Source organism: Talpa europaea (assembly GCF_964194135.1).
Source record: "Talpa europaea genome assembly, chromosome: 12".
NCBI classification, from domain to species: Eukaryota; Metazoa; Chordata; class Mammalia; order Eulipotyphla; family Talpidae; genus Talpa; species Talpa europaea.
In genome coordinates, this window is record NC_140079.1 from 36050815 (window position 1) to 36063379 (window position 12565).

Here is a 12565-nt window from a genome sequence, read left to right on the forward strand (position 1 = left end):
TTCTCAACTTCATCCATAAAGTAAAATACTCTGGTATGCACAACATGATTTTCAAAATGAAGGACAATGACAACGCAATAATGATTATGGTACAATTACAGGAAAACAAATGAGTCAATGAAATCTAAGCAGTTTAAACCAGTTCCTTTTAAACAGAGAAAACTTCAAATCAGTGAGAAAAGTACAAGTTATTTGAACAAGTTGTCATCAACTGTTGGAAAAGTACTTATGACGTTATATTGCTCTTTCATACTATAAAGGAAAGAAACTTTTAGAGGCATTTAAAAACCAAACATTATAGCCAGTATAGGATTTTTTTTGTTGTTGTTGTTGTTTTAGAAGAGAAATACTTAGGAAGCTAGATATAAAAACCATAAACTATAAGAAAGAAAGCCATAAAATAAACTTCTACAGGAAGAAAAGTATCAAAATTAAAAGAAAATTATAATTTGAAAATATAGCAGAGCAGTCATTCAGAATATATTAAAAACTTATATGATTAATTAAGAAATATACTCCAAAACTAATTAAAATATATAAACAAGATTCCCACAAAGAAATATAAAGGTTATCTAAGGAAATAAAAATATGATCAATAGTGATAGTAGTCAGAAGATGCAAATTAGACAATTCAGAGAATGCTACTTTGGAAAATTTAAAAAAACTTTGTAATAAACACTGGAATTACGAAAGGGATACAGGCACATGCAAAAACTGGTGTTAAACTTCTGAGATGACAAAGTCTTCTTAGAGGGCATGTGGGCACTGCTTATTGAAAGTAATTTATTCCTTATTTATGCTTTAATGTAAAGTTTATTTAGTTAATAAGAATATCAATCCCTGCCATCCCACATGGTGGACAGGCTTGAGGGAATATTGTTGACAGGAAGAACTGGGGTTTAGACCAGAGACTTGGGAGTAAAAGAATTCACCAGATATAGAGTGGAGAACAGAAAAGGTGGATTTATTGAAATACACTGTGAGGAGGAGCAGCAGGAAAGACAGGAAAGGTCTGTTGCCGAAAGCATATTTACTTTAATCAAGCAATTCTACTTCTTGTTTTCTAGCCACCAGGAACAGTTACACATTTGCACGCATAATGGCATTCATCAAATATTGTTTTTGAGAATGAAAAAAAACTGGAAACAATCTATTAAGGGGAGGATTAAAGGAGATGATCCCATATACTGGGACAAAGTTTATTGGAAGAAAAATCCAGAGTTCTGGGACAGGCTCCAGACCAGATGTCAGATGCCTAGAGAGGATAATATAATCCTTCAGTGAGGAGTTTATGACCTGCATAGATAGAAGTAGCTGTGTCTCCTTGATTGAATCAGGGCATGGCTTGTTTCAGACAGAAGGGAAGAGTGAACCTTGCATTCAGCTCCATCCATCCTACCGTTACTGCATTCAGGACTGGATGGGTGTTAGTGGGCCCAGGCCATCATTAGATGCTTTGGTCTCCACTCCTGATGACAGCTGTATGACAGGGCAAACTAGTGACTTCTGCCTTGAATTTTCTTGTCTTTTCTTTTCTTTTTTTTTTTTTTAAAGATTTATTTACACAAGCACTGGGTATAGTCAGAAGTGCGGGAGGGCGAGAGAACTCACCAGAGCCACAGCGAGGAGCAGAGCAGGCAGGAGGACCGAAGTACACTGCTGAGGGGAGCAGCGGGCGGCAGGAGAGCACTGCGCGCGCCATATGGGACCCTCTTCTGGTGGCCGGGGAGCAGCCGGGGATCGAACCGGCGCTGCAGAGGCTGCAGGCAGCTTCACAACCCAGCGCTCAACCGCTGCGCCACCGGGGAGGCCTTGCCTTGAGTTTTCAACTCAGCTTTATACTGGCATTATTTCTTCTAACTACACAGGTGTAGATAACATCATGATTTTTTTAATGAAGCCAACTCTACCTAGACTGTTGTACTGTAAAGGATAAGTCTTATACAATTGGCTAAAAAAAAAAAAAAAAAGAAAAAGAAAACTTATGTTTTCAGAAGTTTTGCAACCTATTTATTAAACTGTTGGTGGTTTGAAAGCAGCAAGAGTGAAAGTATTTCTGCCTTATATGCCATAAAGGAAAAGATCAGGGCTTTATTTTTTCCTCAGTGAGGTGGATATAAAACACTTCTCAGCACTGCTTTTATTTCTAGCTTCTCATTATGAAGTACTGCATAGACATTTACAAGAATGAAGGGGAGCTAATTTTAAAAACATGAAATAATTTCTAATATATATTACCCAGAAGAATAATTTTTATAGAATATGATTTTTTTTTGTAGAAAAGAAAAGCTTATATGAGTTTAAAGATAGACTTGTGAATATATAGAATTAAATCTACAAAAATACACATAAAAAGCTTACAAAAATACACATAAAAGATTAGCCGAGAAGAATTGTGGAAAGGTCAAGGGTCTTCTGTTTTACTATCTATCTCCATAGAATACATAATATTTGACATATTTACTAGGAAAATCTGCCATGAGACTATGTAAATATGGTTTATATAAAGCTGTTTAATATTAAAGCTAACTAAGAAATAGGGAAAAGATTCACCAAACAAGTGTTAAATTACTTTTTACACATAGGTATTTTTAGTACACAAGAAATTTCTGACAAGTAAACATCACACTAATATAGAGTATAAAGGATACTAGTTAACCAAGGCAACAGAATATTTCAGATCCAAAATAAATATAAAATCCTGACATAGGTTTTCCTGTAGTTATTCTGTTGCTGTTCATCGTGGCTAACTTATAAAGGAGAATGAATTCATTGTCATGTGACAGTCTAACATAGCAATACAAAATGGTCATAAATCTCCCACCAGTACACAGATACATTCCTAAAAGGAAAATAAGCCACATTCATGAATAACATCTTTTACTTCATTTATACTTTGCTTCTAACTTTTTCTCAAGAGGGAAATTGCACATCTTAGTGAAAACATCAGAGCCCACCTCAACTACATCCCTGAGTGTTGAATGAGTGCTCCTGCAAGGTCTCCCACAGAAGTTCCTGTCTGATTAACCACCCATTTTGTCTATTTTTGGCAATACAATGAAATCAGGGCTACAGCTAAGGATTACCTCTGTCCTCTATATTCAGATTTTTTTTAATTTTAAAAATATTTTATTTATGAGTGACAATAGGAAAAATACTGGGAAGTAATGTATTAATGAACTGGATATGATAATGAACTTTATATTGGAAAAATGAAAAAAAAATAAGTAACCAAAGTAAGTCTGAATACCTACTAATAAAGACAAGCCATGTGAAAGCTAGTTTATAAAAAGAGAAAACAACATGTCACTGATGGGGTATGGAAGCGATATTAGAGATCTGGTTTAAGTCCCTTAGGTGTGGTATGATTGATGATTTTCCTGAAAGATGGTGATAAGAAAAAACCAATATTTAAGCTAAGGAGTCACCAGATCCTCTAAGTATTTTGAAGCTAAAGTCTAAACTATAAGGATGACCTGTTTGCAAATTTTGCCATTAGCCTGTCACAGTTAATGGAAAAAGAGTAATTGTCAATGTGATGTTGTTTGGCAAAACTATCACTTGTATACAGATGACAGTTCTGTCTCCAGATCTCAAAGTGAAATCTTCACTTTCAACTAAGGGAAGAAGAAGAGTCCTAACTTTTTAGCATATTTCCCCCTGTAAAATCATTGAACTTCAATGGTTTTAGAAGATATGCTATTTAGATTATTTGGCTATTGTTGATGAATTAGAAATATCAGTTAAAAAGCAATACCTTAATACATGTAATAATTATATGTTCTTACTAAACAATATCCCTAATAATATTTTTACTTTCATATTTATAAAAATAGGAAATCAAAATATTTTTAAATAAAGAAATGATCATTTTAAAAATCTTTCCTATGTAATTAATTCATTCAATAACCTAGATCTTTTTTTTCTTTTCTTTTCTTTTTTTTTTTTTTTTTTACTGAAGAAACTGTATCTGATTAGAAGATTGGATTTAAACACTTGTGAGTATAAGGCATATGTGGTCCAACTACAACTGGCACCATGCTTGGAATTAATACTCGTAAGTAACTCTCCTGAATTAATAACAATTTTATCTTCAAAGTGTAAGTGAAGTTCAGTGGGACAATAGAGTGTGTACCAGGAGTATGGAGCTTTGGAATAAGAGTAGGTCTGAGTTTTACTACCTCTCTGCCCCCATCAGACAAGTTCTCAGCTACTTAATCCCTCCCCCCTATGCCTTTGGCTGCACCCCCAGCCTCCAGCAACTTCTGCTATGCTCATTTTCATAACTGTATAGCACAGATTATGGTTGAGGGAGTTGCTGCATTCCACATCACCCGCAGTCCCCAGTGAAGACCTGGATGCAATCAAGGAGAGGACTGTGTTGGCAGGTTCTCTGAAGGATGTTAGGGAGGAGCTAGATTGCTGTCCCAGACTGGGAGAACCAAAGTGTGTTCAGCAATCCATCTACTCAGCAGGACCTCAGTGAGTTCAGTAGAGACTGTAATACCTTGGAGGCATGTATTACCTTTCCTCATGGATAGGGATAGTGGGAAGAAATTCAATATAACACCAATATGACTATCTTCTCCCCTTATCACACCAGGTTTGTTCTACAACTCCTCTTTGAGCCAGGTCTCAGATTATTTGTCAACCTCTGTGTACCCATCCATTGATAGACTATTTTTTTTTTTAATTTTCTAGAGGCATGTCTTATTTATTTATTTATTTATTATTTGTTTGTTTGTTTGGTTTATACATGCACTGGGTACAGTCAGAAGCGCGGGAGGGTGAGAGAATTCACCAGAGCCAGAGCGAGGAGCAGAACAGGCAGAAGGACCGAAGTACACTGCTGAGGGGAGCAGTGGGTGGCAGGAGAGGTCTGCGCACCATGTGGGACCCTCGCTGGTGGCCGGGGAGCAGCCGGGGATCGAACCGGCTGCAGAGGCTGCAGGCAGCTTCGCAACCCAGCGCTCAACCGCTGTGCCACCGGGGAGGCCCTCCATTGATAGACTATTAAACCACTTCCTCCTGGTTGATAAATGTATCTATATAGGTTTGCCTCAGAGTCTCTTGGGATATAACTTGTTGTCCTGAGAGAAGGTGAGTGTTATGGTTTAAATGTTTATGACCCATCAGAATGATATGCTGACATCCTAACACCAGATGGGATTGCATCAGGAGGTGGTACCTTTGGGAGGTAACTAGGTCTTGAGTCTAGTGCCCTTATAAGAAGAAGTCAGAGAATTAATTTTGGTCTCTTCATGATGCCATGAGAGGCTATAAGGACAAATGTGCAGACTGGAAGAGGGTTTTCACTGGAACTCAGTCATGAGCTTGGATTTCCAATCTTCAGAACTATGAGATATAAATTTCTGTTGCTGATGAGTCAACCAGTTTATGGTTATTTTGTAATAGCAGCCCAAGATAAGGCAAAACATCCTACAAAGAGGTACTGTTACTACCATTAAAAGGGTTAACATTTATTAAACACTTCCTAATGTCAGACTCTGTGCTGAGTGCTCTTTAACTCAGCCTAAAGCCCTATGAAATGGGACTTATTTTAACCGCATTGTACAGATAAAGAAGAAATCTTAATTCACACAACTGCTAAATTGAGACTCAAAGTAATCTCAGAACACTACACAAAACTGCCTCCTAAGTTTGGGGGTTCCAACCACTGGTTTCCTTCTATTCTGTTTTGGCAAATTAATTTTTAATATTTTTTCCTTTACATTCATCTTCATTTTTGTTTCCATCAGAAAAAAAAAATACCTCATTTTACCTAAGGAAGGACCAGGATTGCATAAAGATAAGCACTGTATAAGAGATTTTTGAAGTCATATTACTAAATGTGGTTTTAGTCTAGCTAGCTCATGAAATACATGTCACCAAACACAGAGAAGTGGTAAAGATTCCACTTCAAACAAGTGGAATTGTGGGTGGCAAATTGTGACATCTCTGTTTCCTAGAAGTAAACTTAGATTGAAAGGCACAGAGAATAGCAATAAGGAGTTATCTCTTAGATGTAAATGTCTGAATTTTGTTATCTCTTCTCAAAAATGATCTGAGAGTAAAATAGCTCTCCATGTAGATAGGATAGAAAAAGAGAAGCAAAAAAAAAAAAAAATCCCAATCTATTTCTTTTTTAGTGTTAACCAAGAAATCAATCTCTAACAGAGGCTGACACCAGTGTTGTGTTGCATTTTATACCACTATTAACGGGGATAATGCAGCAAATTCAACCAAAGTTGTATACATAATAGAAAAGTGTGAATTGTGTGAAGATAAAGAAGATGACAGAGGGAAGGGGAGAAAGTTTTCCTAAGGAGTATTTCACCATTCCATTTTATATACTTTTAAAAAAGATTTATTTATTTATGCATACAAGAACTGGGGTACAGGCCAGAGGTGTGGGGGGTGACAGGATTCACCAGAGATAGAGTAGGGAATAGAACAGGCAGACCACTGCTGAGGGGAGCAACGGGCGAGCCAGGAGAGGTCTGCTGCGCCATGTGGGTATCTCTGTAGCCGGGGATCGAACTAGTACTGCAGTGGCTGTGGACAACTTCATGGGTAGCATCTTAACCCCTTGCACCACCAGGGAGGCTCCATTCTATATACTTTTAATGAGAATGTTAGTTGCAGTCAGCATTTACACTATGAAAAGCATACTTTATAACTGAGGAGTTTCTATCACAAATATTCAACTCTGCTAGTGCAGCTATAGACACTCACAAACAAATGGGAATGGCTATGTTCCAGTGAAACTGTCTTATAAAACAAAAACTGGCAACTAGTCTGCAAGCCACAGTTTGCCAATCTCTGGTCTAGAAGAAAGATTCAGAAACAAATCCTTCTGATAAAAAGAACTGATACTACTTAATGATGGAGCCTTAAAAGATCACACTGGATGGCTTGTCAAAATTATTACTAAGGGAGTATGTGCTAACATTCTTCATATTATTTATGAGTATAAACACAGGGGGAAAAAACTGCATTCTATAGCTTAAGGCAGTGTGACCCAATTAAGAAGAAGTTTTTAACAAAGTCAAGACAATGTCATCATTCAGCTGGTGAGCCTGGGTGATTATTAAAGATTCTATTGCAGCATGAAGAGAAGTTCACAAGAAACACAACCACACACAAAACTATTAATTGCATTTGAGACCATTTTAGAATCTCAAATGTGAGATGACTGACAACCCCAAAACTCTTTGCTGAGGTCCTTACAGATTCATAGCCTATGTCTATCCTCGCTATTCCTTGTTCTAACCTTTGTGGAATATTTAAAAAGTAGTATTCAGTGCTTTACAATGAATTCATGCCTACATATACAAACATAAACACACAAAGAAAAGAGAAAAATCACAATGGTGTACAATTTAAAGAATAAGTATCTCCATGCATAGACACAGAGAAAATGTCCTTTGTCAAGGCATTCTCTTTCTTGACTCTCTGATCACACATGATTGTGAAAGTTGTTTTTTGTTTTTGTTTTTTTTTTACCTACTTTTGAGTGCAAATCACCTGCTGAGAAAAGCATAATTACATCAGAGACAAAGGATGATCACTCCTTCTCTGGGCACAGGAAAGCTTGTAGTATTGACAAATCACCCACAGATTAAAACTGGACAGATAAGATAATCTATAAAAAGTTGCTGCCAAAGGTTTCCCTCATGTTTTCTGTACACTGTGGATTATAGCATTATCTCTGCAATCACACAAGCTAGAAATATAGGAGTTACATTACTTTCTCATATTCTCTCACTCACCAATTCCCAGTTCTGACAATCCTACAGACTATATGTTCATACCACTCCTCAAGCCTGACCTCACACTATGTGTCTATTCCTACTGTCTTGTCTCCTAAGGAAAATACCTATCTCTTATATTTAAAATCTTGGTATTATACAAATCAATACTACAATGAGATAACATTTCATCATTGTTAGAATAACTATTATCAAAAAGATATGTGATAACAAATTTTGGTAAGAATATACAGGAAAGGAAACTCTTATGTACTATTGGTAGGAATGTAAATTGGAACAGTCACTATGGAAAATAGTACAAATGGTCCTCAAAACATTAAAAATAGGAATGCCAGATGATCAATAATCCCATTTCTGGATATATAGCCATAGTAAATTAAATCAATATTTCAAAGAGGCATCTTTACCCACATGTTTATTATTCATATTAGCTAAGACATGGTAACAACCTTGGACAGATGCAAAAGACCCATGGGCAAATGAATGGATAAAAGAAAAGTGATACACACACTCAAACACAATGGAATATTACTCAATCATTAAAAATGGATCCTGTCATTCACAATAATATGGATGCACTTTGATAGCATTATAAAGTTTTATTTAATTATTTATTTATACAAGCACTGGGTACAGTCAGAAGCATGGTGGGGGGGGAGAGAATTCACCAGAGCCAGAGCGGGGAACAGAATAGGCAGACTGACGAAATACACTGCTGAGGGGAGCAGTGGGCATGGCAGGAGAGGTCTGCCACACCATGCGGGACTCTCGCCAGCTGCCGGGATTGAACTGGCGCTGCAGAGGCTGCAGACAGCTTCACAGCACTGCACTCAACTACCTGTGCCACCAGGGGAGGCCCTAATTGTCCTTTTAAAAATTAAAATCTTAATATGTTTTTCACCATTGAGAATGATACTGGCTGTTGGCTTGTCATAGATGGCCTTTATGATGTTGAGGTATGTTCCTTGTATCCCAAGAATTTCAAGGGCTTTTATCATGAATGGGTGTTGCACTTTGTCGAAAGCTTTCTCAGCATCTATTGATATTATCATATGGTTTTTATATTTCTTTTTGTTGATGTGTTGGATAACGTTGATTGATTTTCAGATGTTAAACCATCCTTGTGTCCCTGGAATGAATCCAACTTGGTCGTGGTGAATTATCTTATGGATACATTGTTGGATTCTGATAGCTAAAATTTTATTGAGGATTTTTGCATCAGTGTTCATTAGGGAGGTTGGCCTGTAGTTTTCCTTTTTTGTGTTGTCCTTGTTCGGTTTTGGTATTAGTGTAATGTTGGCTTCATAGAACGTGTTTGGTATTGTCCCTTCCTTCTCAATTTTGTGGAAGAGTTTGTGAAGGATAGGCACTAATTCGTCTCTGAATGTTTGGTAGAATTCATTTGTAAATCCATCAGGTCCTGGGCTTTTGTTTTTGGGGAGGTTTTTGATTACCATTTCAATTTCGCTAATTGTAATTGGTCTGTTTAGGTGTTCTATTTCTTCTTTATCTAGCTTTGGGTGATTGTAGAGTTGTAGGAATTTGCCCAACTCCTCTAGATTGTTGAACTTGTTTCCATATAACTGTTCATAGTAGTTACTGATTATTCTTTTGATTTCTGCTGTGTCCGTTGTGATTTCTCCTCTAGCCAGAGCAATAAGACAAGAGAAAGACATCCAAGGTATCCAAATAGGAAAAGAAGAAGTCAAACTATCACTATTTGCAGATGATATGATAATATACATAGAGAACCCCAAAATCTCCACAGAAAAACTAATTCAACTCATCAATCAATTCAGTAAAGTGGCAGGATACAAAATCAACATGCAAAAGTCAGTAGCCTTCCTATACACAAACAATAAATCTGAAGAAGAAGAAATCAAAAAAACCATCCCTTTTATTATCAAAACAAAAAAAATCAAATATTTGGGAATAAATCTAACAAAAGAGGTAAAGGATCTATACAAAGAAAACTATAAAACACTGTTAAAAGAAATAGAAGAAGACACAAAGAAATGGAAAGACATCCCCTGCTCATGGATTGGAAGAATAAACATTATTAAAATGGCCATCCTACCAAAAGCAATATACCGATTCAATGCTATTCCAATCAAAATTTCAATGTCATTCTTCAAAGAAATAGAACAATTATTGATGAAATTCATATGGAATCACCAAAAACCCCAAATAGCCAAAGCTCTACTGAAAAAAAAGAAGGAAATGGAGGCATCACACTCCCAGACTTCAAACTATACTACAAAACCATAATCATCAAAACTGCATGGTATTGGAACAAGAACAGACATACAGACCAATGGAATCGAATAGAAAATCCAGAAATAAACCCACAGATTTATGGTCAACTAATCTTTGACAAAGGAGCAAAGACTATGCATTGGAGCAAAGAAAGTTTGTTCAATAAATGGTGCTGGGAAAACTGGGTCGCTACATGCAAAAGAATGAGGCTTGACCTCTACCTCACACCATACACAAAAATCAACTCAAAATGGTTTAAAGAACTAGACATAAGACCTGAAACCATAAAATACATAGAAGGAAATATAGGCGAAACACTACGGGATTTGCACATCAAAGACATCATTACAGACACATCACCCAAAGCAGTGATAGTGAAGGCAAAGATAAACAGCTGGGACTACATCAAATTAAAGAGCTTCTGCACAGCAAAAGAGACAATAACAAAAACAAAGAGAAACCCCACCAACTGGGAGAACATTTTTGCACACAACACTAATGATAAAGGACTGATCACAAAAATCTGCAAAGAGTTGATGAGACTCAGCAACAACAAAGAAAATAATCCAGTCAAAAAATGGGCAGAAGAGCTAAAAAGAAACTTCTCTGAAGAGGAAATGCAAATGGCCTACAGACATATGAAAAAATGTTCAACATCACTTGTAATCAGGGAAATGCAAATCAAAACTACCATGAGATACCATCTCACACCAGTGAGAATGGCACATATTAAAAAAACTAGCAACAACAAATGTTGGCGAGGGTGTGGAGAAAAAGGAACTCTTCTGCACTGTTGGTGGGAGTGCAAACTGGTCCAACCACTATGGAGAGCTGTGTGGAGATTTCTGGACCTACTAAACATAGAGCTTTCATATGATCCAGCAATTCCACTCCTAGGTATTTACCCAAAGGACGCAGAAATATCAATTCCAAAGAACACCTGCACCCCTATGTTTATAGCAGCACTGTTTACAATAGCTAAGCTTTGGAAACAGCCCAAATACCCAAAAATAGATGACTGGATCAAGAAGATGTGGTACATATATACCATGGAATATTACTCAGCATTCAAAAAAGATAAACACATGCAATTTGCAGCAACATGGATGGCGCTGGAAGGGATCATGCTCAGCAAAATAAGCCAAAAAGAAAAAGAAAAATACCGGATGGTCTCACTCATAGCAGGAATCTAGAACACTTAAATAAGGGACCAGGAAAATGAATATAAGAATGTGAAAATCAAAATCAACAAAAAACTATGAACCAGAGACACTTTTTTGGGGGTGGGGGGTGGGAGGGGAGGGATTGGGGTCAGAATGGGGCATTTGCATTTGTATGGGGGAATATAAAAATAAAATTTATAAAAAAAATAATTTAAAAGGAAAAATTGAAATAAAATTTTAATTGTCAATTAAAAAAAAACTTAATATGTTTTTCCTTCTTTAAATCCTCTACTGGATAAGTCATGCACATGGAATAAACTGAATTCTTTGGCAGAACATATCAGGCTCTCCATGAACTATGTCTGGTCTTAAGGGAAAAAAATGCCCACTTTCCCTCTTCTCTGGTGGTCTAACCTCGACTATCATAAAACTCATTATCCTCATACACGTTGATGGGTAAAAAGCATGGCATGTGATGCAAAGGAGGTCTGTCAGAGTTCCTGGAAATTTATAACACCAGGGTAGTAAAATATCATTATTTCCATTATTAATGATGTCACTAAAGAACCTGGGTACAGAATGAAGTTCCAGTTTCAAAGGTCCTCCCCTGCATATTTCTCTTATGCAAGAACAGATCAAGAAACTGCACAGGAAAGAGTAAAAATAGGAAGTGGACACTATGCTGATAGCCCAAGTCCCCACTGCAGCTGCCTATAACACCAGCTCCCCTCTGTGCTATCACTGTCGCCTCTCCCATCTTGTGACCTAAGAAATGAATTTCCTTTTTTGGCTTAATCTACAGTATCAAGTTAATATCATTTGTGAGCAAAAACCTTTGACTAAAACAAACTTACATTTTTCTGTCTTCAGTGCTCTCTGTAACCTTTTGAATACTTGCTTTCTATCAATCACTGCACCATTATCCCTTGACACTGCTGCCATCCTGAGATCAGAGTAGTATTTCTCTTTTCCTTCCTCAGTTTCATCCCTGTTTTATGTAACCTGGAGTAGTTTGTTTTTCTGAGTCCCAAGAGGTAGACTGTCAAGAGCTTTAGAATTCAACCACAGTATCTTTTAAGAACCCTAAAAAGTCATGATAGTACCAAAGAGAAATAAATTTTGTTGGACAAAGCCAATCCTAAAAGGGATGGACACTTCTGAAACAAAATAATCAAGAGGTTGTCACATGAAAGATTGTTGGGAAGGAAGATTAGACTAAGGAAACTGAACAAAAGCCTCAGCCCAGCACTTCTAACAAAGAATTGTTAGGACTTAGTGATATCAGTAAACTTCACTAGTTGGAATGCATAAGTGTTTGAGTCTTTGGACAAACAATTAAAACTTATCAAGCTTCAGTTCTCTTTCCTATTATTA